The sequence below is a fragment of the Natator depressus genome, chromosome 4 (assembly GCF_965152275.1).
Source record: "Natator depressus isolate rNatDep1 chromosome 4, rNatDep2.hap1, whole genome shotgun sequence".
In the NCBI taxonomy this organism is placed as follows: domain Eukaryota; kingdom Metazoa; phylum Chordata; order Testudines; family Cheloniidae; genus Natator; species Natator depressus.
The window spans coordinates 90,934,378-90,957,749 of NC_134237.1; the positions used below are offsets into that span (position 1 = coordinate 90,934,378).

The following is a 23,372-nucleotide window of genomic DNA, read 5'->3' on the forward strand; positions in this document are numbered from 1 at the left end:
GAGCTGCCTGTATTACCTTGGGGAATAACAGATTCCATCAAAGTGAGAGATCTGCCACTCCTTTCCTCCTTGCACTAGGCAGTCTCATAAATTTCAGACTCCACAGGCACCTGATGGAACTCTCCATGAGGTCCCTGTCTGACCTTGGACCCTCCCACTCTCTCCCTCCATTGTCTGGAGCCTCGTGGTAGTGCCCATGCAGAACCAACATCTTCTAGCTTGGTATCGTCTAAATCCAAAACTCCATGAAATGGAGATATGAAGAGGGTAAGGAGAAACACCCTCCTAAAAAGTGAGTCAGCTTACTTTTTAAGACATCAAAGAAAAAGATTGTCCATTCCCCTCCTGTGGTAGCATCTGAGACTCCATGCCCTGGAGTGTTGTGTCCAGAGCTCATGGGGAACTCAGACTGGCACTGACTAGCAGGAGTTCCAGTGTTCTGAAGCCATCCACTAAGGCTTTCTCATTGGTGGGTCCAGGCTGCATCTGAAAGGGCTAGACAGCAACATCCCTGGTCTACTCCTATGGAAAAAGAGGGCAAACACCTGGATCTGTTAGGGAGAAAGGTCCTTTTCATCATCTAGTCTCCTGTGCAGATAGCCAATTACCAGGCCCAAATGGCTAAATAAGATTTCCTGAACTACTCTAAGTTTGTGGAATTTAGTGACAGTCTTCTGCAGCAGGACAGAGCTCATTTACAATGTCTGATAGACAAAGGCAAATTGATAGTCAAGACCACTCTCCAGTCTGCAGCTGATGCCACTGATACCTCCTTTACAGCTATGGCTACTTTAGCAGAGCTAATTTCACAAAGCTAAAAACAATTATGACCAAATCAGCTGCGAGGAAGAATTTAATCAGAAAAATGTGTATGATAATTGGGAAATATTTAGGAACACCTTACTAGATGCCAAAAAGCCACAATCCAACAATTGAGGAAGAAGGCTGTGCTGGTTTGAAAACAACAACCTGGTTTATAGGGGAAGTGAGGGCAGCAGTAAAAAAAAATAATATATAACAAATGGAAGACAGGGGAAGTTGATAGTAATGAATATAAATCAGAAATTAGGAATTATAGTAAATTTGATAAGGGAAGCCAAGGGACACAAGGAGAAATCTATGGCTAGCAGAGTTAAGAACTGTAAGAAAGATTTTTTTAAAAAAGAATCCTGACAATGGTAGTGGTCCATTGCTAGATGGAAATGGTAGAATTATCAATAATAATATAGAAAAAGCAGAAGTGTTCAATAAATATTTGTGTTCTGTATTCGGGGAAAAAACAGGTGATGCAATCGCTTCATATAGTGATAACACTCCTTCTATTCCACTTGTATTATAGACTTTAAAGTCAGAAGAGACCATTATGATCATCTAGTTTGACCTCCTGCACATTGCAGGCCACAGAACCTCACCCATCCACCCCTGTCCTCCACCCATAATCCTGGGCTGAGTTACTGAAGTCCTCCAAATCATGGTTTAAAGACTTCAAGTCACAGAGAATCCACCATTTACACTAGTTTAAACCTTTCAGGTGACCCGTGCCCCATGCTACAGAGGATGGTGAAAACCCCCCAGGATCTCTGTCAGTCTGAGCTGGGGGAAAATTCCTTCCCGACCCCAAATATGATGATCAGTTAGACCCTGTGGGCATGTGGGCAAGACCCATCAGCCAGACACCTGGGAAAGAATTCTCTGTAGTAACTCAGAGCCCTCCTCATTTAGTGTCCCATCACTGGCTTTTGGAGATATTTGCTGCTAGCAGTCGCAGATAGGCTAGATTCCCCCCCCCCCCCACAAAAGCATCATTTACTTCAGAGGACTGAACCTAGATGGGTGGGTAGCACCGATACCAGGTTTCACTGGCTTGTAAGTGATGGAAAACTCGCCCAGGTAGTGGCCAATCATCTCGGGCTTGATTTCCACCTGGTTGAAGGTTTTGCCGTTGTATATGCCAACCGTGCTGCCCACCATCTTGGGGAGGATGATCATGTCACGCAGGTGAGTTTTGACTGCCTCTGGCTTCTCCATGGGAGGGGCCTCCTTCTTGGCCTTGCGAAGACGCTTCAGGAGGGAATGTTTTTTACGACGCAGGCCGCGGTTCAGACGCCTGCGCTGGCGAGCACTGTACAGCTGCATCAGCTGCTCGTAGGACATATCGAGGAGCTGATCCAGATCAACACCTCTGTAAGAGAATTTCCTAAAGCTCCGTTTCTTCTTCTGTTCAACTTCTGTCATCTTGGCAGCGTCTCTTCAGATGGCAGGCAGACTCATCATACCATCCCCTCCATAAATTTTATCAAGCTCAGTCTTGAAGCCAGTTAGGTTTTTTGCCTCCTACTGCTTCCCTTGGAAGGCTGTTCCAGAACTTTACTCATCTGATGATTAGAAATCTTTGCCTAATTTCAGGCCTGAATTTGTTGATGGCCAGTTTATTATCCATCTGTTCTTGTGTCCACGTTGGCACTTAACTTAAATCACTCTTCTCCCTCCCTGGTATTTATTCCTCTAATGTATTTATAGAGATCAATCATATCTTCCCCTCAGCCTTCTTTTGGTTAGGCTAAAGAAGCCAAGCTCTTTGGATCACCTCTCATAAGGTAGGTTTGCTGTTTCTCTGACCATTCTAATAGCTCTTCTCTGCACCTGTTTCAGTTTGAATTAATCTTTCTTAAACATGGGAGACCAGAATTGCACACAGTATTCCAGATGAGGTGTCACCAGTTCATTGTGTAATGGTACTGACGCTTCCCCCCTCTCTACTGGAAATACCTTGCCTGATGCATCCTAGGATTGAATTAGCCTTTTTCACAGCCGCATCACATTGGTGGCTCATAGTCATCCTGTAATCAACCAAAGACACCGAAGTCTTTTTCCTCCTCTGTCACTTCCAACTGATACGTCCCCAGTTTATAAAAAAAATATCTTGTTGTTAGTTCCTAAATACATGACCTTGCACTTTGAACTATTATATTTCATCCTATTTCTATAACTCCAGTTTACAAGGTCATCCCAGATCTTCTTGTATGATATTCCGGTCCTTCTCCGTATTGGCAATACCTCCAAACTTTGTGCCATCCATAGATTTTATTAGCACACCCCCAATTTTTGTGCCAAGGTCAGTAATAAAAATGTTAAATAAGATTGATCCCAAAACCGATCCCTGAGGAACTCGATTAGTAACCTCCTCCAGCCTGACAGTTCACCTTTCAGTATGACCCATTGTAGTCTCCCCATTAACCAGTTCCTTATCCACCTTTCAGTTCTCATATTATTCCCCATCTTTTTCAATTTAATAACTTCCCAGGTAGAACTGTATTAAATGTTTTACTGAAATGCAGGTAGATTAGATCTACTGCTTTCCTTTTCCTGGAGAATGTTAAAAAGAAGGCACTAAACTTAAACATTTTTAAATCGCCAGGTCCATATAACTTGCAGCCAAGAGTTTTAAAAGAGCAGTCTGAGGAGCTTGCTGCACCCTTAATATTGATTTTCAATAAGTCTTGGAGCACTTGGAGCACCCAGAAGCCTGAAAGAAAGCTAATGCTGTGCCAATTTTTAAAATGGGTAAACCAGCAACCCAGGTAATTATAGGCCTGTCAGCCTGACATTAATCCTGGGCAGGACAATAGAGTGGCTGACAGGGGAATCAATTAATAAAGAACCTAAAGCAGGGTAATGTAATTAATGCAAATCCATATGGTTTTAGGGAAGATCGATTCTGTCAAACTAACTGGATATCTTTTCTGATGAGATTACAAGTTTGGTTGATAAAGTTAAGAGTGTTGATATAATACATATAGACTTATATAAGGCACTTGACTTGGTACCACATGACATTTTGTTAAATTTTATATGATTCTAATTTATTTGTTTATTTTAACACAGGACACATTAAATAGATTAAAAACTGGCTAACTGATAAGTCTCAAACTGTAATGATAAGCAATGAATTGTCATTGAGTGGCTCTGTTTCCAGTGGAATCCCGCTGGGATCGGTTTTTGGCCCTGTGCTTTATCAATGACCTGGAAGAAAACATAAAATCGTCACTGATAAGGTTGGCAGATGACACGAAAATTGAGGGAGTGGTAAATAATGAAAAAGAGTGGTTACTGATTCAGAACGATCTAGATTGCTTGCACCCAGTTTACAAAGCAAACAATATGCATTTTAGTACAGCTAAATGTAAATGTATACATCTGGAAACAAAGAATGAATGTCAGACTTGCAGGATGGAGGACTCTATCCTGGGAAGCAGTGACTCTGAAAAAAGATTTGGGGATTGTGGGGGACAGTTAGCTGAATGTGAACTCCCAATGTGATGCTATAGCCAAAAAAGCTAATACAATCCTGGGATGAATAAACAGGGGAATCTCAAGTAGGAGTAGAGAGGTTATTTTACCTCAGTATTTTGCACTGCTGCAATCACTGCTGGAATACTATGTCCAGTTCTGGTGCTCCCAGTTCAAGAAGGATGTTGATAAATTGGAGAAGTTTCAGAGAAAAGCCACGAGAATGATTAAAGGATTAGAAAATGTCCTTTATAGTGGTAGACTCAAGAGCTTAATCTGTTTAGTTTAACAAAGAGAAGGTTAAGAGGTGACTTGATTGTAGTCTATAAATACCTACCTGGGTAACAGATATTTAATAATGGGTTCTTTGATATAGCTGAGAAAGGTAGAACAAGATCTAATGGCTGGAAGATGAAGCTAGACAAATTCAGACTGGAAATAAAGCGTAAATTTTTAATAATGAGACTGATTTACCATTGGAACAATTTACAACGGGGCAGAGTAGATTCTCCATCTCTAACTATTTTTAAATCAAGGTGGCATGTTTTTCCTAGAAGATATAATCCAGGAATTATTTTGGGCAAGGTCTATGGCCTGTGCTCTACAGGAGGTCAGACTAGCTGTTCACAATGGTCCCTTCTGTCTTTAGAACCTTATTAGTATAAAGTTAATCAAAATGTTAATTTTATCTTATGTCTTAAAATAAGCTTCAAATCAACATCTTGTTGTGAATCTTAGTAAAAAGGACGACACTGGTTCTAGAATGGAAAAACACTACTGTTGAACCAGCTGGAAAGGAAATCCTGCAGGTACACATCTACTGTAGCAAAAATGGAGAGGCCTTTGTTTAACCTTGTATTTGATGTACTATCGGTGGTTGAGCAATTGAGGAAAACAAAGCATACAAAACTCTAATCCTGCCGTTGAAGATTAATTCTCTATTCTGACTCATTAAATGCCTGCCAACTGGCTGTCATTAGAAGTAATTTCCTCAAATCAGTGTTACATGACTATTCTCATAGAAAAGTGTGATGTCATCATTTACAAAATGCAGATTTGCAGTCTGTTCTGGGATCATGCTTTTAACCGTAGCAGATAGTAGCTGAATCCTATTTAAATTATCTGCTTATTTCTATTTTTGTATCCTGGTAATGGAATGAGGTGCTCTTATGGAACAGAGCAATGTACTACAGCATTACCAATGAGGAATGCATTAGAAGGCAGGTGTTGTCAAAACAGGTAATTAAAGCAATCAATAAAATAGGCACATAAGCTTTAGGAAAGTGTTTATTAATGTCAGCAGATATTGAGCAATATAAGAATAAATGTAATAAAGCTGTTCAAAATTTGAACATTTTTTTTTAAACAGTGAGGTTGCCTATCTTACATGACTGGCTGAATTGTATGTGATTCGAAAGAAAAGTTTCCAGTTGTTGTTGTTCCTATTTAAAGAATATAGTTGATGTTTTAAGAAGTATAGCTTATAAATGAATGTAAATTCAGGTGAAACACTGAGTTTGTCAAGTTTAACTGTTAAAAGTTGTATAATTCAATAACAGTAGTTTTCTGACAGTAATGCTAAAGATGGAAGAGAAGAATTATCTGAACCTAAAATATTTGCTTTATGTGGAATGAATAGAGGTAAAATGCTAACTTTTATTTTTAGGATTAAAATACAGCAACTATACATTTCCCTTAAATTAATAAAAGTAACATTTTGCTGCTTAATTTAAGGCAGAAGCCAAAGCCTTACAGAAGAACGCTTTATAGATAAAGTGGATGTTGTGCTTAATGGGTATTTTCCCTGAGTATACGCTAGAAATAGTCTTGTATACCTGTTTTAGATTTATAAAGCTAGTAGGATGACTGTAGTTTTTAAATAAATAAATAAAATTAAAAATGAAGATACTTAATTTTCTGAAATACTTAATGTGATGAACTGTGTGAGGCATAAAGCTTTTACAGATGTTAATGAATACAGTTCAGTTAAATTTATAATTTATTTAAGAGCTGTGTGCTCAGGGCTGTACAAGACAGTCCCTTTCTCAAAGAGATTACAGTGTAGAAGGTAGATACAGAAAGATGAGATGCACTGAGAAACCCAGTGGGAAAATTTACCTTTGATTAATCACCTGTATCTTTATAGATGAATCCTTTAATTTTCCTCTCCTTTCTCTGGATCTTCCTTTCCTCTTTTTCCATAATATTAATGCAGGCCAGCTGGCCCAGTGTAATGATGGCATAGACCATCGGACTTATAGTGTGCAAAACGTGCAGTTATATCAGCAGACCTATCCTTCAGTTACATTGTGAGGCAGGGGAATTCATATAATAGGACAGTTTTTTAAAAAATTGAGATCTGTATAAATCAAATATATAATTCATACAGAACTCTCATTACTCAAGTGTGTCCACATTACTTTTGTATATTAATGTTGTTTCCTTTTATGAACATAAATCCTATTTCTCAACAAGCAGTTCTGCTAGGATGAGATTAATATGTTTCTTGGTAGTAAACCATTAGTTAATAGAGTTCTGGTTACCCTTACAGTGCTAAGGTGGCTACCCAAGTTCCGTATTTAAAGGTGGTAAATATGAGTTCTAAATGAGTAATTCATTTTGGGAGAATGATAGGAGGCCCTTCAGTAATTCCATTTTTCTTCCTTTGAGACACCAAGAGGTGGTAATGAGTATTTTCTCTTCCTTTCCAAGGGCTGTCACATGTGAGTTCTGTCTTGTCACTCTTCCTTTTCAATTAGTATTTATAGGGGGGATAATGAAATGCTTTGACTTGCAGTATTGCCAATAAGCTGAGGAACAGAAAAAATGTCCAAACGCTGGTGCATGCTAGCTTGCATTACAGTCCAGGTAAAATAAATGTTGTTTGTAGGTAAGGTATGTATCTAAAGTAGAGATACCAAACTTATTCTGAGGAGAGGGATGAATTCAATTTTTAATTGTGCTCCAAGGGTTAGAGAAGCTTATGCTTCCAATGGGTTTATATAGTTATATAGCTTTAGCACTACAAAACTACAAAAGTAATTTTCCCTTTCTTGATATTCACCCTTTCTTGTCAACTGTTGAGAATAGGCCACTTCCCCTTAATTGAATTGGTCTTGTTAGCTCCCCACTTGGTAAGGCAACTCCCATCTTTTCATGTGCTATAATATTTATAGCTTACTATGTTTTTCACTTCATGCATCTGATGAAGTGGGTTTTAGCCCACGAAAGCTTATGCCCAAATAAATTTGTTAGTCTCTAAGGTGCCACAAGGACTCCTCGTTGTTTTTGCTGGTACAGACTAACATGGCTACCACTCAGAAACTAGTTACGCGATGAAGTTTACCTCCTGTATTCCTTCTGGGAAATACTAAGTGGATCTGAAGCAGCAGAGAGGGAAAACTAGCTTTCTTTTTCATTCAGGTTGCTCTTTAATATAGAGCCACTGGGAATTGAGCTCCCTGAAACAATTAGTATAATTGTTGGGCTTTAGCATTAACACTTCAGTGAGACTCTGTATCAAACCAAACCGAATGACCCGTCCCCCCTCCCCCGCCAAAAAAACCTCCCCCTCCAAAACCAAAAACTTAAATTCTGCAGGCTGTGATTGTCAGGGTGGCTGCAAAAATCAAGATAATCAAAAATCAAAAGTCATCAAGTTGGCCGGGATTACTACCTTCCTAGAACTGCCTGCTGAGACAAACCCTCGTGTTGGACCCAAAATCACCCAACTATTTCTGTAATAAGATCTTGGAGACTCCTAGTATGTCAAAATTGGAAGAAAGCACATGGGATGCATTTAAAACTGACTGTTGTTCACAGTTTTATAGTTCACTGGTTACAAGTTAAAACTTTCTTAGATTCAAGAGCATACTACACAATACTTGTGTTGGTATCTAACTGATCCCATGATCAAAGAGACAAAGTGGGTGAGGTGGTATTTTTCTTTCACCAACAGAAGTTGGTCCAATAAGACAGGCTTTCGAGCTACACAGCGCTCTTCCTTAAGTCTCCGGAAAGGTACTCAGAGTGTCACAGTTAAATACAAGGTGGAACAGATTGTTTAGCATAAGTAGTTAACACGCATTCTAAGGGACCCCATTCAAGGTGAAGTGGCCCATTAACAACCTGCAGTCATAGGGAAAAAAAGGGGGGGTGTTATTGGGCTACAGATTGTTGTAATAAGGTAAAGCTAAGATTTTGTCAAGGTTACTTTTACTAAAAATAACTGTGACAAAAAGGGGAGTGGAGGATCCAGCACTGAAGACCACCTCAGCACCTCCTCCCCACCCTTTGCCCTCCTGGAAGAGGTTGGCACTGCCCCTGAGCCTTGGACAGGCGCCGAGTGGCACCACAGGGAATCTCAGACAAATGCTGTGGTGGAGTCATTCAGCCCAGGACTGGGACTTGAACTGTGCATTTTGGGACTAACCCGCCCAATTCACAATGGGTGGTCACCCTTCTGGGACTGCGTATGTGAGAAGGTGTTTATAAATTTAGCAGAGAAACACGGGTCCAAGACAGTCCCAAAGACCTTCAATGTGTAGTATTTTTATTTTTCCAATGGATTTAACATTGAATGTTCTAAATTACCCCATTACCTTTTTAGTAATTTTTTCTTTTTGCAACACAAAACCAGAATAAGTAGGATGATAAAACCAGTGGAGAAAGATTGACCTCATCCTATTCTAATAATACTTACTGTATGAAGAGAAACAAGTTTGTCACGAAATTTTTCATTTACGTTTTTGTGTTGAGGTCGCATAGGCTCCAGGACATTAGGAGGGTTAAGTTTCACATGTTTATTATGGAGAACTTGTTTTTGAGATGCTGCTTTTTTGTCTGGAAAGCTGAGAACTTTTAGGCCTTCCAGAAAAGGCTGTGTGTGCAGATTTATGGTAGGTACTTACTAGTATTATTTCACATTCTTTCCACTAGTAACAGGTTTCAGAGTAGCAGCCGTGTTAGTCTGTATTTGCAAAAAGAAAAGGAGTACTTGTGGCACCTTAGAGACTAACAGATTTATTTGAGCATAAGCTTTCGTGAGCTACAGCTCACTTCATCGGATGCATTCGATGAAGTGAACTGTAGCTCACGAAAGCTTATGCTCAAATAAATTTGTTAGTCTCTAAGGTGCCACAAGTACTCCTTTTCTTTTTCCACTAGTAGTAACCTGTTCTTCCATTTGAATCAGGTAGTTCTTTCAATTTTTTTTCCTTAGTCTTAGAATTTTTAAGGTTTGTAAATCAACATAAGTCTTGGGCTATGATTGCTGTTAAGATGCACCTGGATTGTACAAGTGAACTTATTTCAGTGTCAAACTGTTTATTCCCAGAAAAATAATGTGAGTAGATATTTCAAAGGCGGTCTAGTCAGTAATTAAAAGTCACTAGAAATTGCATTTACCTAAAACTAAATTATCCTCTGTGTGTGTGTGTGTGTGTGTGTGTGCACAACATTTCACAGTTTGATCAAAATAATTTTAACTTTGAGTGCTATGTAAGAGGTAGGTAGTCTAATAATTTCTGTTAACTATTACAGTAACTCCTCACTTAACGTGAATTTATGTTCCTGAAAAATGCGACTTTAAGTGAAACAATGTTAAGTGAATCCAGTTTCTCCACAAAAATGAATGTAAATAGTGGGGGTTAGGTTCCAGGGAATTTTTTTTTGCCGTATGGTACAGTACTATATTTGGGAGGTGCCCCCGCCTTACCCCACACAGGCACAGCCCACTGGCACTGGAGACAGCGAGGCAGGCAAGGAGGCTGAAGGTGCTGTAGGCTAGGAGAAGCACGTTGCACAGCAGCAGTGACAGCTTCCCCTACTCTGCAAGCACGAGGGGCGGAGGGCTCAACCCTCGGCCCGCCCACTCCACCCCAAGCCCCACCCTTAACCCACCCCTTCTTCCCCCACCTCCCCCTTTACTCCGTGCGCTGCGTCCTCAGTCTTCCCCCCTCCCTCCTGTCCGCGGCAATCAGCTGGTTTGCGGCATTCGGGGGCAAGAGGGAGGGGGGAGGAGCGAGGACTGGGCGTGCAGTCTCCCCCCCTCCTTCCCGCCTGTGGCAATCAGCTGGTTTGCGGCGTTCAGGAGGCAGGGGGAGCCTGGGCGCCGAGTCCTCGCTCCTCCCCCCTCCCTCCTGAACACGGCAAGCCAGATGATTCCCGCGGGCAGGGGGTGGAGGGGGAAGGTGCTGATTGGCAGGGTCTGCTGGCGGGCGGGAGGTGCTGGAGGGGGAGGCATAGGAGGGATGCCAGCTGTGGACAAAGCAGGCAGCCAAACGACATTATAGCGAAGCATTGGACAACTTTAAATGGATCATGTTCTGTAATTGAGCAGGGATATAAGATCGAGAACATTAAGCAAGAGGACGTTAAGTGGGGAGTTACTGTATTTAACAGCTGCTACTTTAATGATCTTAAAGAACTTTAACCATGTACAAGATAAAATCTGTATGTTCACAATATAGCTTCTCCAACACTTCATGGAAAATTCATAGCCATAATCAAACATCATAAATTGTATATTTTATGTTAGATGTCATTCTTATACTGAAATTGCATTTCAGTAACAGTCTATCATCTTGAAGGTGAATGTAGCTAAGGAGCTTTTTGGAACAGTGTGACTTGGGAATATTATGTAGTTTATCAGAATGTTTTTAGTGGTGATTTTTCATGTAGTGTTTATGCTGGGATTTAGTTAAAATTATTTTTATGATGGGATAGAGAAGACATTCAGAATGATGAATATGATGGTACTTTTTGAGGAGGGGGAGAGATGGGAGACAGTCTCTCTCTCTCACCACACACACACAAACTTGTGTTGGAGGGGAAAATAGGTAAAATGCATGAATTATGAGATAAAATGGTAAAATGTAGTTCAACAGGAGTAAAATGATTTTAAAAACGAACTTTGACCAATATATTAATGAAAATGTAAAATAAATAAATTCTTTTTTTAAGATGATTCTCTTGTCCATAACTATTGGACCTGTTCAATCTACATACTTATTAGAAATTTTAAATAAGAGAATGATATAGTGGATACTGTTTATATTTAGAAGTAGTCTTCAAAATGTAAATAACATGGCAAGTATCCAGTAATGCAGACAGTTACCTAATGGGATTCGTGAATGTTCCTAGGCATCTAACACCAATTGATGTCAGAGTAAGGAGCCTGGGCACTCTTGAAAATCCAATCAGGTGCTTATTGACATCTTTAAAAGTTTGGCTCTAGGTACCTGTGTAACAGGTAGGGAGGGATGCTGATACAGTATTGTGTATAATTTTATCACACTTTGCTAAAGCACATGCCAGAGTTCTGTCTTTTCAGGACTTTCAGTGAGCATTACACAGAGTTAACTCGTACATTCAAGGATTTTATAAACAGCAGCCATGAGATTGAGGACCAGTTCTCAGTCAGCTTCAAAGAGTAGTACATAATTTCTTAATAAACAAACATTTCTCTCTCTCGCTTACACTCACACACACACTGTAAATAGTATTTGGAATACTTATGAATAACTGAAAAATACTTTTAGGTAGTAAGTCTACTGGTCCTCATACAGACTTCCCTATTTAGTTTAAACTAAGAGTTTCAACATAACATTTACACTTCTATACTTCTAAACACATTTACCTCCTGATCTTCTTTCCAAGATGATTTCTCAGTCTATAGCATGGCTATAATATGTAGTATGTTATCTGGATTCTTCAGAGTTTGAGAAGTATGGCAGCACTTCAGTTCTTTCCCAAAACTTCAGAGCCTTTTCAACAAACAAGTCTTTGGATCCTTAGAGTTAGCAACATTGCTTGGGATAATAGCTGACTGGTCTTCTCATTAGTTCCAAAGTAGTACAGGCATTGGGATCAGCTTCACAGTTTGATCAAAATAATATTAACTTACAGTGCTATCGGCATATAAAATATCGATTCCCTGGATTTGTATAAGGCTCTCACTCTTTCTGGTGCTATCTTTCCCCCATAAATCTAGCTCAGTCAATAAGACTGTACAAACCCTCACCTTACTGTGTGCATGCTGTCTCTCTCTCACTGAGACAAAATACCAATTCAAAGCAGTTAGTTAATAGCTATATGTAAGTTCCACAAGCTCTGTAGCCTTTAGGGAGTGACTCAAATGCTCTCCCTCTTGATCCATAAAACACACTGCAGTGGTCTAAACATTATCCTAATGGAGGGTTTCCCTAGTAAATAAAGGTGGATTAACACTCCTCTGTATTCGGAGTGGTATAGGAATTGGGACCCAGCACTGGCAGCAGACACATCTTTTGGTTCTGGTCGATCAGCCACTTGAGTCTTACAGGGCTGTTAATGCCTATATTTATTATCTTTATTCCCCTGAGCTCTGGTTTGGCACAGGTTTCAGATGATGAATGCATGGAAATTGCAAGACTTCTTTCCCTTAATGACAACTGCCTTTACAGTTTCAGAAACAACTACTGAACATATCTGGTATCTGCACACCTTACTTCTGGATGTTTCTGGGTCTTTTGAGCTGAGTTGCACTGTTCTGCTCTTTGTACACATATAGAGAAACTGAGTATTCAAACTAAAATCCATGAGTCCTTCCCACTGCTTCTCTCCTTTTCTTTGGACTTAAAAATCAAATGCTGCAGTATAAAGCATGTTAGTTACACGTGCAAAACCTGTAACTTGATAAATATTAACATATTGACACATTTAAATTTAAATGTGGGAGGGGGAACAATCAAATGGTTTGAATTATTGAGAATTCTAAAATGTACATCTCTACCCCGATATAACGCAGGGTCAGGGCGTGCAGCCATTCATTGCGGTTGGGGCTCACAGCCCAGCGCAGGGGTCAGGGCTCGCAACTTGCAACTGGCTTTCTAATACATCAGTCACATCTAAAAGAAGTCTGTATTTCCTCTTAAGAAGTCTGCCAAAGAAAGTAATTAGTAACTATGACTGCATAGAAATAATAATGAAACAATCTTTTGGTATGATGGGGAAAACAATTGAAACTACCCCAAGACTCATTTGGCCAAACTCACAGTTGGTGTCAGCAGGTGAAATTCTGTTTTTGTCAGTATTGTCCCCGATCACATTGAAAACTGTAAGCTGATGTAGGAGTTAACAATAGTGCTGCATGATATTGGCTGTTTTTCTGAGGGCGCATCTACACTGCTGCTTAAGTCGATGTAACTTACGTCACTCAGGAATGTGAAAAAGACAACCCCTTGAACAACACAAGTTGCATTGACATAAGTGTTGTCCACACTGGTGCTGTGTCGGCGGGAGACCATAGCTTCCGCCACTTGTGGAGGTGGAGTACTTATGCTGACAGGAGCACGCTCTCCTGTTGGCATAGCATGTCTTCACCAGACGTGCTACAGCAGTGCAGCCGCACTAATGTAGCACTGTAGTGTAGACTTGCCCTTATTGCCCCCCAGTTCTAGGAGTCATGCAATTCCATAAATATCTCAGCTTTTATTTTAATGAGAATCCTTAGCTATTCAATAAACTAGTTTGCTATATCAGCCATGGTGAGTATGGTCCAGCAGCATGGGTGAAGGGCCTTGTGCTGCAACTTGTGGGGAACCCATGTTGGGAGTACAGGTGGACAATTCCCCATACTCTTAGCATCATGGATGTGTCTTTTGAGACAAGGAACCAGCATTAAGCTTCCCAAATTGTGGTCTTCATCCAAGGCGGCTCCTGGGTGGGGGTTTGTGGCCACAACTGATACAGGAAGCTCCCATCTATTTCCTTAACACTGCCAATAGCAGTCGCCCTCGGCTTGCGGATTCTGAGGTCAACGCCGATCCCTGCCATCCAAACCACTGGCATGTTAGGGAAACCATGGTTGAGGGACCTGTAAATCACCATGGATGGGGGAATCACATGTTCTATTGTTTGTGGTATAAGCACTTTTAGTGAAAACTTCCATCATCTCCTCTAGGTGACCCTAAGTGATATCAGTCTCCTGAGGGTAAGGGAGCAGATGCTGCAAGCGTTTGGGTACAGACCTGGTCCTTATGCTGCTATATGGTGTACTGCAATGATGCCATCAGAGTTAATACTGTAGTGGTATGGGAAAGTGTCCTCCTGTGGTGAAAGAAATAAGGCAACCCTCCACAGAAACCTTCTGCAAAGGATTGCAGAGTATCTCCATGAAAGTTTCCTAGAGATCTCCATGGAGAACTCCCAGGCCATCCCAGTGCACATAAACAGTCTTTTTGGGATGGGGGAACCCTCTGCATAGCTGGAGTGGCCACTGGGAAGCAGATACCCACTGCACTTCAGTTTTTCTTCATATTGAACATAAAATAATAAAAAAAATGTAACCCCTACAGTTTGTTTGGAATTGCATAGTCACTCCAGAGTGCCTTCCCTGGCATGATACTCAGCCACCATGCTGTCCTGCAACTGGCTGGGCTCCGGGGTTAAAAATAGCTCCTGGCACTCGGGGAGAATGGATCCACTTCTCTCGTCTCCCATTCTCCTCCTCCTCCTCTTCCTTGTCCAGAATGTCCTCCTCGTTGTTGCCTGAGGTAGACTGGGACTCGGACTCCTGGGAGGTATCCATGCTGCGTTTCGGGGTAGTGGTGGGGTTGCCACCGAGAATCGCATTCAGCTCATTGTAGAACCGGCATGTCTGTGGTGCAGAACCAGAATGATTGTTTGCGTCCCTTGTCTTCTGCTGCGTGTCCCTCTTCTCCACCATGCCCTGCGTGATCTTTGTGTAGATGTCTGTTTCTTCAACTGGATTGGAGCTGTGCTTGCACAGACTCTTCTCTCCACAGACCAATAAGATCCAGCACCTCCTGTGTATTTCAGACTGGAGCATGTTTGGAGTGTTGAGTTGCCATGATCAGCTGGGCTGGCGAACTCTCCATGCTGATGAAACAGGAAATCGGAATACAAAAGTTCCCAGAGCTTTACAAGGGCAGGGGCTGTTTCTTATGTACCTGGCTGCTGTGCAGTGGAGTTGAAAACGATCTCCAGAGCAGTCACAGTGGAGCATTGTGGGATATCTGCTGGAGGCAATTCAGTTGACTTACACAATGCTGCATCTGCACTACCTCTCTGTCGATCTAACAACATCAAATTAATCACTATGCCTTTTGCAGATGTGGAGTAATTAAGTTGATGTTACAGGCAAGTTAGGTTGGTGGAAGGGACCTGGTAGTGTAGATGCATACATTATTAGGTTGACTTAAGGTGGCTTCCGTCGACCTAAATTTGTAGCGGAGACCAGGCCTAGGTTTCTGACTATTATTAGTGAAGCTCCACTGGGGTTTCGAGCTGTGCAGCTGAGCAGCTTCTTCACCTCTTGTATTTGAGTCTGTTAAGGCCACACCAATAGCCTGATTATCTTTCCTTAAATGCATGAGTAACGCTACATTAATTTATCATAGGAAAACTAGTATTTTCCATAGCTGTCTGAGATGTCAGGAAATATTCACGGCAAGCACTGACTCAAATAGAAATTTCAGAGTGGTTTCAGGGCAAACTGTTTATTTACTCGTAATATTTTTGTTTAAATTGTTGAGAAAATTAAAAAAATAAACTTTTAATTTGAACTGCCAGTATATGCACATACCTAAACTGAGTGACTTCATGGTTTTATCACTATAGCCCTTATTTTCCTTCCATTTCAGTACTATTTGTTACTTCAGTTCTCCCCTCTAATATTAACTGAAAGCTCCTCAGGGCAGGGATCTTGTCTTTAATTTCTGTTTTATTTTTGAATATAGTTTTCAAGTGCTTGTGAAATCTTTTTTCAGAGGCCTCTTCCACATCTTTAATGGCAAGGTAATATGGTCAAAAACATTTAATGTAATCAAACTCTTCTTTGTCCTTAATATCACAAATGTTTCAAGAGCAAAATTGTGCATGTCCCTTAGTTTTTGATCTCTGTCTCAAGTAATATTTCAAGTCTGGAATTAAACATCACAGATTTTTCCATTCTCTTTGTAACTATATGTGTCACAAGTAAATGATTACAAATTTAAAATTTGGGGTGAGGAAAGTGGGAAAATTGTACTTACACACTGATAGCAGCACTTGAAGGAAATACTCATAATTATGGTAAATATAATACATTTTTCTTTAAAATTGTCTATTGATATTTTTAGCATGAAATGTGCTCCTACTGAAGTTGAGAGCTGTATGTTGTTATAAAAATGCCTTTATGTCAAAGGAGCTCTAGTTTATCATTTTGTCAATCTTCCATGACTGCTGTGGAGTGAAGGTTTTTTGTTTTGTTTTAAAGATAAATGGATCTTTCTTTGTCAGCATCATTTTGATTTCTAGTGTGAATATTATAGCAGTGTACAAAAGGAATCACGTATCCTTAAAGTAAAAATATCTGAGTCTGTTTATATTTTAAAGTTATCATTTAATTTATAATGCAGTTACCTTTCTCTGCAGTTAGGAAATGAGATATTAGACATCTGGGTTTAAGAGGCAGGAAGAAACATTAGTTGAGCTGAGCAATTTTAGAGAGCTGATGTAGGCTTAGAGCCACAGTATTCATTACATCATCCTCCCGATCCATTAGCCAGCATTATCTCCAGTGGATTAAGTGGGAAGTTGTACTGTGCATCTTCACAAAAATGCTGAGAAGTCACCGCTTATTGACTGACTGTATGGAGCTCTGGAAAGAATGTGCTTGCTCTGAAGACTAGAAGGAGAAAAGCTTTTCTAATGCTGGGAGCTGTATAGACTAAAGTGTAACTGTCGGCTGTTTGAGGAGGAGGAGACATGACGATCTTGTTGCAGTTGTTAATCCGTTTTTATTCTAGTAGCAATTAAAGCTATTGGAATAAGTTGAAGCCTGTGTTCAGAGCTCCAGCCTGTTGTGTTTACTAAAAACAAAATGACTAACAAAAGGCTACAGATCAGACTGTCTTCTGTGTTTACTATTTTGTTTCTAGACTGTGGAAGTAATGTATTACTGCATAAAGAAAGGTGAAGATGCCCTTCAGTGCATTCTTATGACAAACTTGTAAGCTTTTTTCCATACCAGAGAGTTCATCTGCATTCAGCAGCGTTTCTACTCTAGTTGTGCGTCACTCAGAGACTGCATGGCAATGAAATAGCGACACTGTGGGCCAAAACTCTGCTGCCTGTGAGCAAAGAAGGGACAATAGTTTGACAACAAAACCATAGCAGCTGCTGCTGCTGCAGCAGCTGCCTCAGGCATAATGTTGAGTTTACAGGATTCTGTGTTTTTTGAAATTAACATAAAGTCCCTTTTAAAGTCCTGGAGCAGTAGCAGTAAGTATATTTTCTTCACTGAGAGAGTAAGATCTTGATAGTTTGCATGCTGATCTGTAAAATTTTAAGCTAGTTAAAAATAGTATTTTTTGCATGAACCAGTAGATTAATACAGTGTGATTTAAAACCTGGTATATACATTCAGTGACCAGAAAACTGCTCTATCTGCTTCCCAGTTCTCAAGTAAGGAGAAGAGTCATTCTTTAATTTCCTGGATAATATTGGTTTCATTCTAAGTTCTTTGCTACCTTTGCTGGCTAAGAAAACTGCAGAGACCAGGGTCTGTTTGTTATTTATCTGACACCAGTACTATTCCATAGTTCTGTCAGCACATAATGTTCTTTTGAAGCAAAATCAACTGTGCAGATTGTGAATAATATAGTGGGCATAACTTTTTCTGTTCATTAATATACTTATGTTTGAGATGGGAAACTAATATTTTTTTATTTTCAGCAAACTAGATCTCAAACTATTTTTGCTTTAAATGCCTCAGCCTGCACTTTTATGGAGCTTTCATGTCTGAATGGAGCCAACAAAAACAAGGATGATCTGTGTTAAGATTGCCACTCTGTCCTCAACTCACTTCCAATTTCTCATAGTTAATGCAGGGATCTCAAGTCAGGGAGTTTTTGTGTCCTGTGGTACATAGGCTGTAATACCATAGTCACAGCCAGATAAATTCAGAATGGCAGAACGGACTAAACTGAGAAATGTGAAGTGTTTTTAAATTTTGACCTAAATATTTTATATTCTGTGTGCTTAATTTCCTTATGTACCTGTAATTGTTTAAAAAGGCCCATAGGGGATTTTAAGAGTGACCTCTGACATCTCCATTTTAAGCAATATTTGGGTAATTTAAGGATTGTTTTGAGGCATGCTGAAATGTGTTGAGCCTCCACCCACCAAGATATAACCTCAAAACACTGCTGCTTAGATCTTTGACCTGAAACATCATCATCTTTATGGTGCATCATGTATATCTGTGTCTTGGAGGCATTATTTAACAGGTTAGAAATACCCAGTAGAAATACTCATAAGGGGACATTGAACACGTCTTGGAATAGCTTACAAGACATACATGGTGTTAATATCAAAGGCTTCAGTCCATATTATGGACTAACCATTTCTAAAATTTCAACTTTTAACCATAATTTTTTAAAAGTAGAAAATAAAGATCTTGAAATTAGACCCTGTATACTTGTTTAGCTGCAAAGCAAAAACTGTGTTTGTTTATATTTTGTATTTAAAAAGTTGGGCTGAAAATGTTCCAAATTAGAGCTTGAAAAGAAATCTTCACAGTTGTCAGTGCTCTTGATTTAACTATATTTTAGTTTGTAAATATATGACAGAAAATGGACTTTTTCCCATTCAGAGTATAATCCAGGCTGTAATACAAAAATGGTAGCTTTAAAAATGCTTAAAATTATTTGACTGCTGTATATTGCTTGGAAACTGAAATAGTCTAGGATTTGATCACAAAAAATCTGCTGTAAAATATTAAAAAAAGGAAATGAAGGTACATTCTAGGTTATAAAAATTAGTTGTGACACACAGATATAATAAAAGTAATGGTCATATGAGCGAGGGTTCTGTATGGTATTACAGTATTTCCATTATGTCCTCCATTACGTAAGCATGACAGTGAAACACCTTACTGACTCTTTCTTCACCACGTTGTACCTAGGTATTAGAGGATCTTCTGGTTAACCATGAATTTCCAGTGTTCAGCTGGCTTTTAATAATCATAATAGTCCTTCTCACCAGATTTTGTGAAAATTGACACTATGATATAACTGTGTGCATAGTAGACATTTTTCAGGATGTTCTCAGTGCTTGCTAGTCACATTCTGTCATCATCTATTGTGCATAATGGCTGTGAGCAGACCTTAAAGGAAGGCTGTAGTGCTTTCTGTGTTAGGTACTGTAATTCATATTGATAGCCCAGTGACTTGAGCTGAACGGGAAAACTAAGTTATTTTTGTTTTCAAAAATATTCCATTTAGGTGATGCAATATGTACAGAACATCACACACACACGTATAAAATGAGTATATATGCAATACAGTATATCAAAATGTGGTTTTCAGATAAATATTTCTCTTAAAACATTTTTACAAATGAGGTTTTTTATTTTTTTTTATACAAAGTTTACATTAGGGAAACTCCTAGTTTCTCTTCGGAAGGATTCGGTATATTAAAAATCTCAGATATGTGCAATACATCAATTGTAAATATTTGTTGGTGATGAATATATAGTAGAAACCCAGCTGAACTCCATCATTGGGGTTTTAATGGCTTGCTTAGCTGGCAAAATGTTGCAGTGCTGGCTAAGGTCTGATTATAGCTGAGCTTTTTTTTCACTAACAATGAAGTGACATTCGTATGGCCTAGATTCAGGAAGCTGTCTCTGTGCCAGCAGTTTTAGGCATTACTCCTTTTTAAATTGAATCAGGAACATTCTGTTAAACCAGCTGTGTAGTCAGGATGTTGTCATTTAAAAGATTGGTTTACTTTACTAAAATTGTAAACAAAATACAGGCATCCAACTGGTTTCTTTCTAGCTGCACAGAACACTAAGAAACCTCAGATATGTATGATCTCTAGCAACTCTAAGTAACACACCCTTAAAGTTACATATTAATTTGCTTTATGTTAACTTAGTTATGCACGATTTATGCTGTGCAGTCAACTTAATTTTTCTGTTTGACTTTTTGTATGATAGTTTTTGTAGCAAAAATGTCAGTTTTATTAATATTAAGCGCACTAGCTTGTGTTGGGCTAGAGCTGCCTTTTTCATTCAATTATTGTTTAAATCTTTCATTGGCTATAGATGAAATAACAGTCATATACATAATATATTTATTTGCACAAAAAAGTGCTTCCTCATACAGTGAAAAACATGAAGTAATCAAAACATTTATTCAAGTATAACCAGGTGAGTGAGTTTCTTAAGAAAAGCTACAAAGTGGCTACCAGGATATAGTATGCCCATAGTATCTTGGAGGCTATCACCAATCATTTGTTTCTTTCTTGGTAATATTCTGTTCCTTTCCTACTTTTATATACAGCTTCCTAAAATGATTACTGTACAGTTATTGTATGGATAGCTAATTTTCTTCACTATATATTTGTTTATTCACAGATTCACAAGTTAGCCATTTTCTACCTGCTTTGGAAATTCATCTGAAGACTTTCACTGCAGAAAGGTTAAGGACAGAGGCCTCAATTTAGTATGATACTCAGGCAAATGCCTAACTTTCAGCATGTCAGTAGTCCCATTATCTTCAAGAACGTGAGTTGTCCCACTGAAGTCATGCACATGTTTAAGAAACTTGTTGAATCAAGGGAAACCTATACTGAGGAGTCTAATGAACTGCCTCTAATATTGTGGATGGGCACAAATATACCTTAATAGCCTACAGACTGGTAGATATCTCAACCATAAAACAAAATAAAACTACAAATGGACAGTCATATTGTTTTATTTACCAAATACACACACACACAAACTATAGAATGATTGGGAGACTTGTGTGTTGATTCTGTGCTACTGATTGGTGATTTTAAGAAACAAATATTATTCTAAATATACCTCTAATTTACATATTCTAATAGGAAACACTGTGGGAAATACAGCTGCATTATTCCTTTTGCTTTAGGTTTCCTTCCTTTTATTTTTGAGTAAAGTACTCTGACAGAGTGATCAATACACTAAATACCAGAAGCACAGAAGATAATAATGAATAGCACACCTGTTTACCAGAAGTGTTATATTCCTGTCCACAAAATATAATCTTCAGTATAATGCAGCAACTCACAAATAGAATTACAACTCTTGCTACTTGAATAAATGTTTTGATTACTTCATGTTTTTCACTGTATGAGGAAGCACTTTTCCCCCTTGATTCTTGGCTTGATTGAACAAGGTTCTTAAGCATGTGCTCGACTTCAGTGGCACAACTCATGATCTTGGAGATAATGGGCCTACTCACATGCTGAAAGTTAGGCATTTGCCTGAGTATCATACTAAATTGAGGCCTCTGTCTTTAATCTTTCTGTAGTGAAAGTCTTCAGATGAATTTCCAAAGCAGATAGTAAATGGCTAACTTGTGAATCTGTGAATAAACAAATATATAATTAAGAAAATGAGCTATCCATACAATAGCTATACAGTAATATTTTAGGAAGCTGCACATAAAAGGAGGAAAGGAACAGGATATTACTAAGAAGGAAACAAATTATTGGTGGTAGCCTCCAAGATACTATGGGAATATGAAATCCTGGTAGCTGCTTTGCAGCTTTTCTTGAGAAACTGATTCACTTCGGTTATTCTTGAATACCCTCTAGAACAGTGGTTCTCAAAGCTGGTCCGCCGCTTGTTCAGGGAAAGCCCCTGGCGTGCTGGACCGGTTTGTTTACCTGCTGCTTCCGCAGGTTCGGCCGATCGTGGTTCCCACTGCCCATGGTTCACCTCTCCAGGCCAATGGGGGCTGCAGGAAGAGCGGCCAACTCGTCCCTTGTCCCACGCTGCTTCCCGCAGCCGCCATTGGCCTGGAGCGGCAAACCGCGACCAGTGGGAGCCGCTATCAACTGAACCTGCGGACGCGGCAGGTAAACAAACCGGTCCGGCACGCCAGGGGCTTTCCCTGAACAAGTGGCGGACTGGCTTTGAGAACCACTGCTCTAGAAGAGACTTTTCTGCCTTTTTGTAGGATTAACTGACCTGAAGAATTTGCTTCCTCTTCCACCAAAACTAAAAATGAAATATTGGTCTTCTGCAGGGTTCTGCTCTGATAATATAATATTTAACAAAATCACTAGTGTCAAACAGGTATAGATGAATTTTTCCATGCTGTGATTTCAAATGTAAGAACAGTGATGAAACAGTCTGATTTAAACAAAACAAATTGACCTTCTTTACGCAAAGCTCCAGGAGTGCCATATACTAAAACTGTACCTATGAACCACTGTGGAGTTAACACATCTGGGTTTTTGTTGGTCCCCAGGTTGTTAAATAGCAATGTATAGTTCTCTATATATAGAACAGTGCAATATATATAGCAATATTTTAATCTTAAATTTCTGGTGAAATGTGCCAGTGTTTGAACTTCGCGTTTGTAGTTTTTATTGTTACTAGAAATCCTTGATAAAAGTACATTTGTATAAAAGTTTAGGAATCATGACTTTGATATATAACTACGTCTCTCATCATTTTATGTTCTTCTCTGCAAACCCAGTCATCTTATCTGGAAAACATTTAGTGTATGATGCTAATTGATACTTTCTCACCGCAGAATGAAATGTCCTATATGAATAATGATCACCGGTGTTGATGTGATGACATAAGCTGATTTTCAATTTGTTTATGGTGAAACTTTCTGCTTCTATGTGCCACTGTCACAGCTTTAGTAATATTTTGCTGTGTTAATTAAGAAATCCACTGAGTGATCAACAGAAATAGACTATTTTCTTTCAATGGCATCCTGGATAAGTTACTTTCTTTTTGCCTTTTCTCACAAAAAATAGTGACAGGAAGCTATATCACAACAGATACACACAAATTATCTGAATACACAGACAATACAGCAGAATTAAGTGTCCACTTCTTCAAAAGTTAAGCACTCTGCACTGTAAATCATGTTAGTTTCTTTTTAAGAAGTTTGAAATTAAAATTAAGCAAATGCATGTCATGGCTGTTACACAATCACTTTGTAAACCGGAGTTTACAGAAGTAAAATACATAACTAATGTGACTGAATTCTCAGAACATGCATGTTGTAGTTAATGTAAAGAAGTTGGATGACTTGTAACTTCTT

General features: G+C 39.2%; 1 protein-coding gene and 1 pseudogene across 1 annotated transcript in view; one reads left to right on the forward strand and one right to left on the reverse strand.

Annotated features, from left to right (window-relative positions):
- The window catches only part of FRYL (FRY like transcription coactivator), a 321,897-nt gene that overhangs the window by 2,119 nt on the left and 296,406 nt on the right, over positions 1 to 23,372 (forward strand). The window lies entirely within an intron of this gene.
- On the reverse strand, positions 1,807 to 2,235 carry LOC141985917 (small ribosomal subunit protein uS19 pseudogene; annotated as a pseudogene).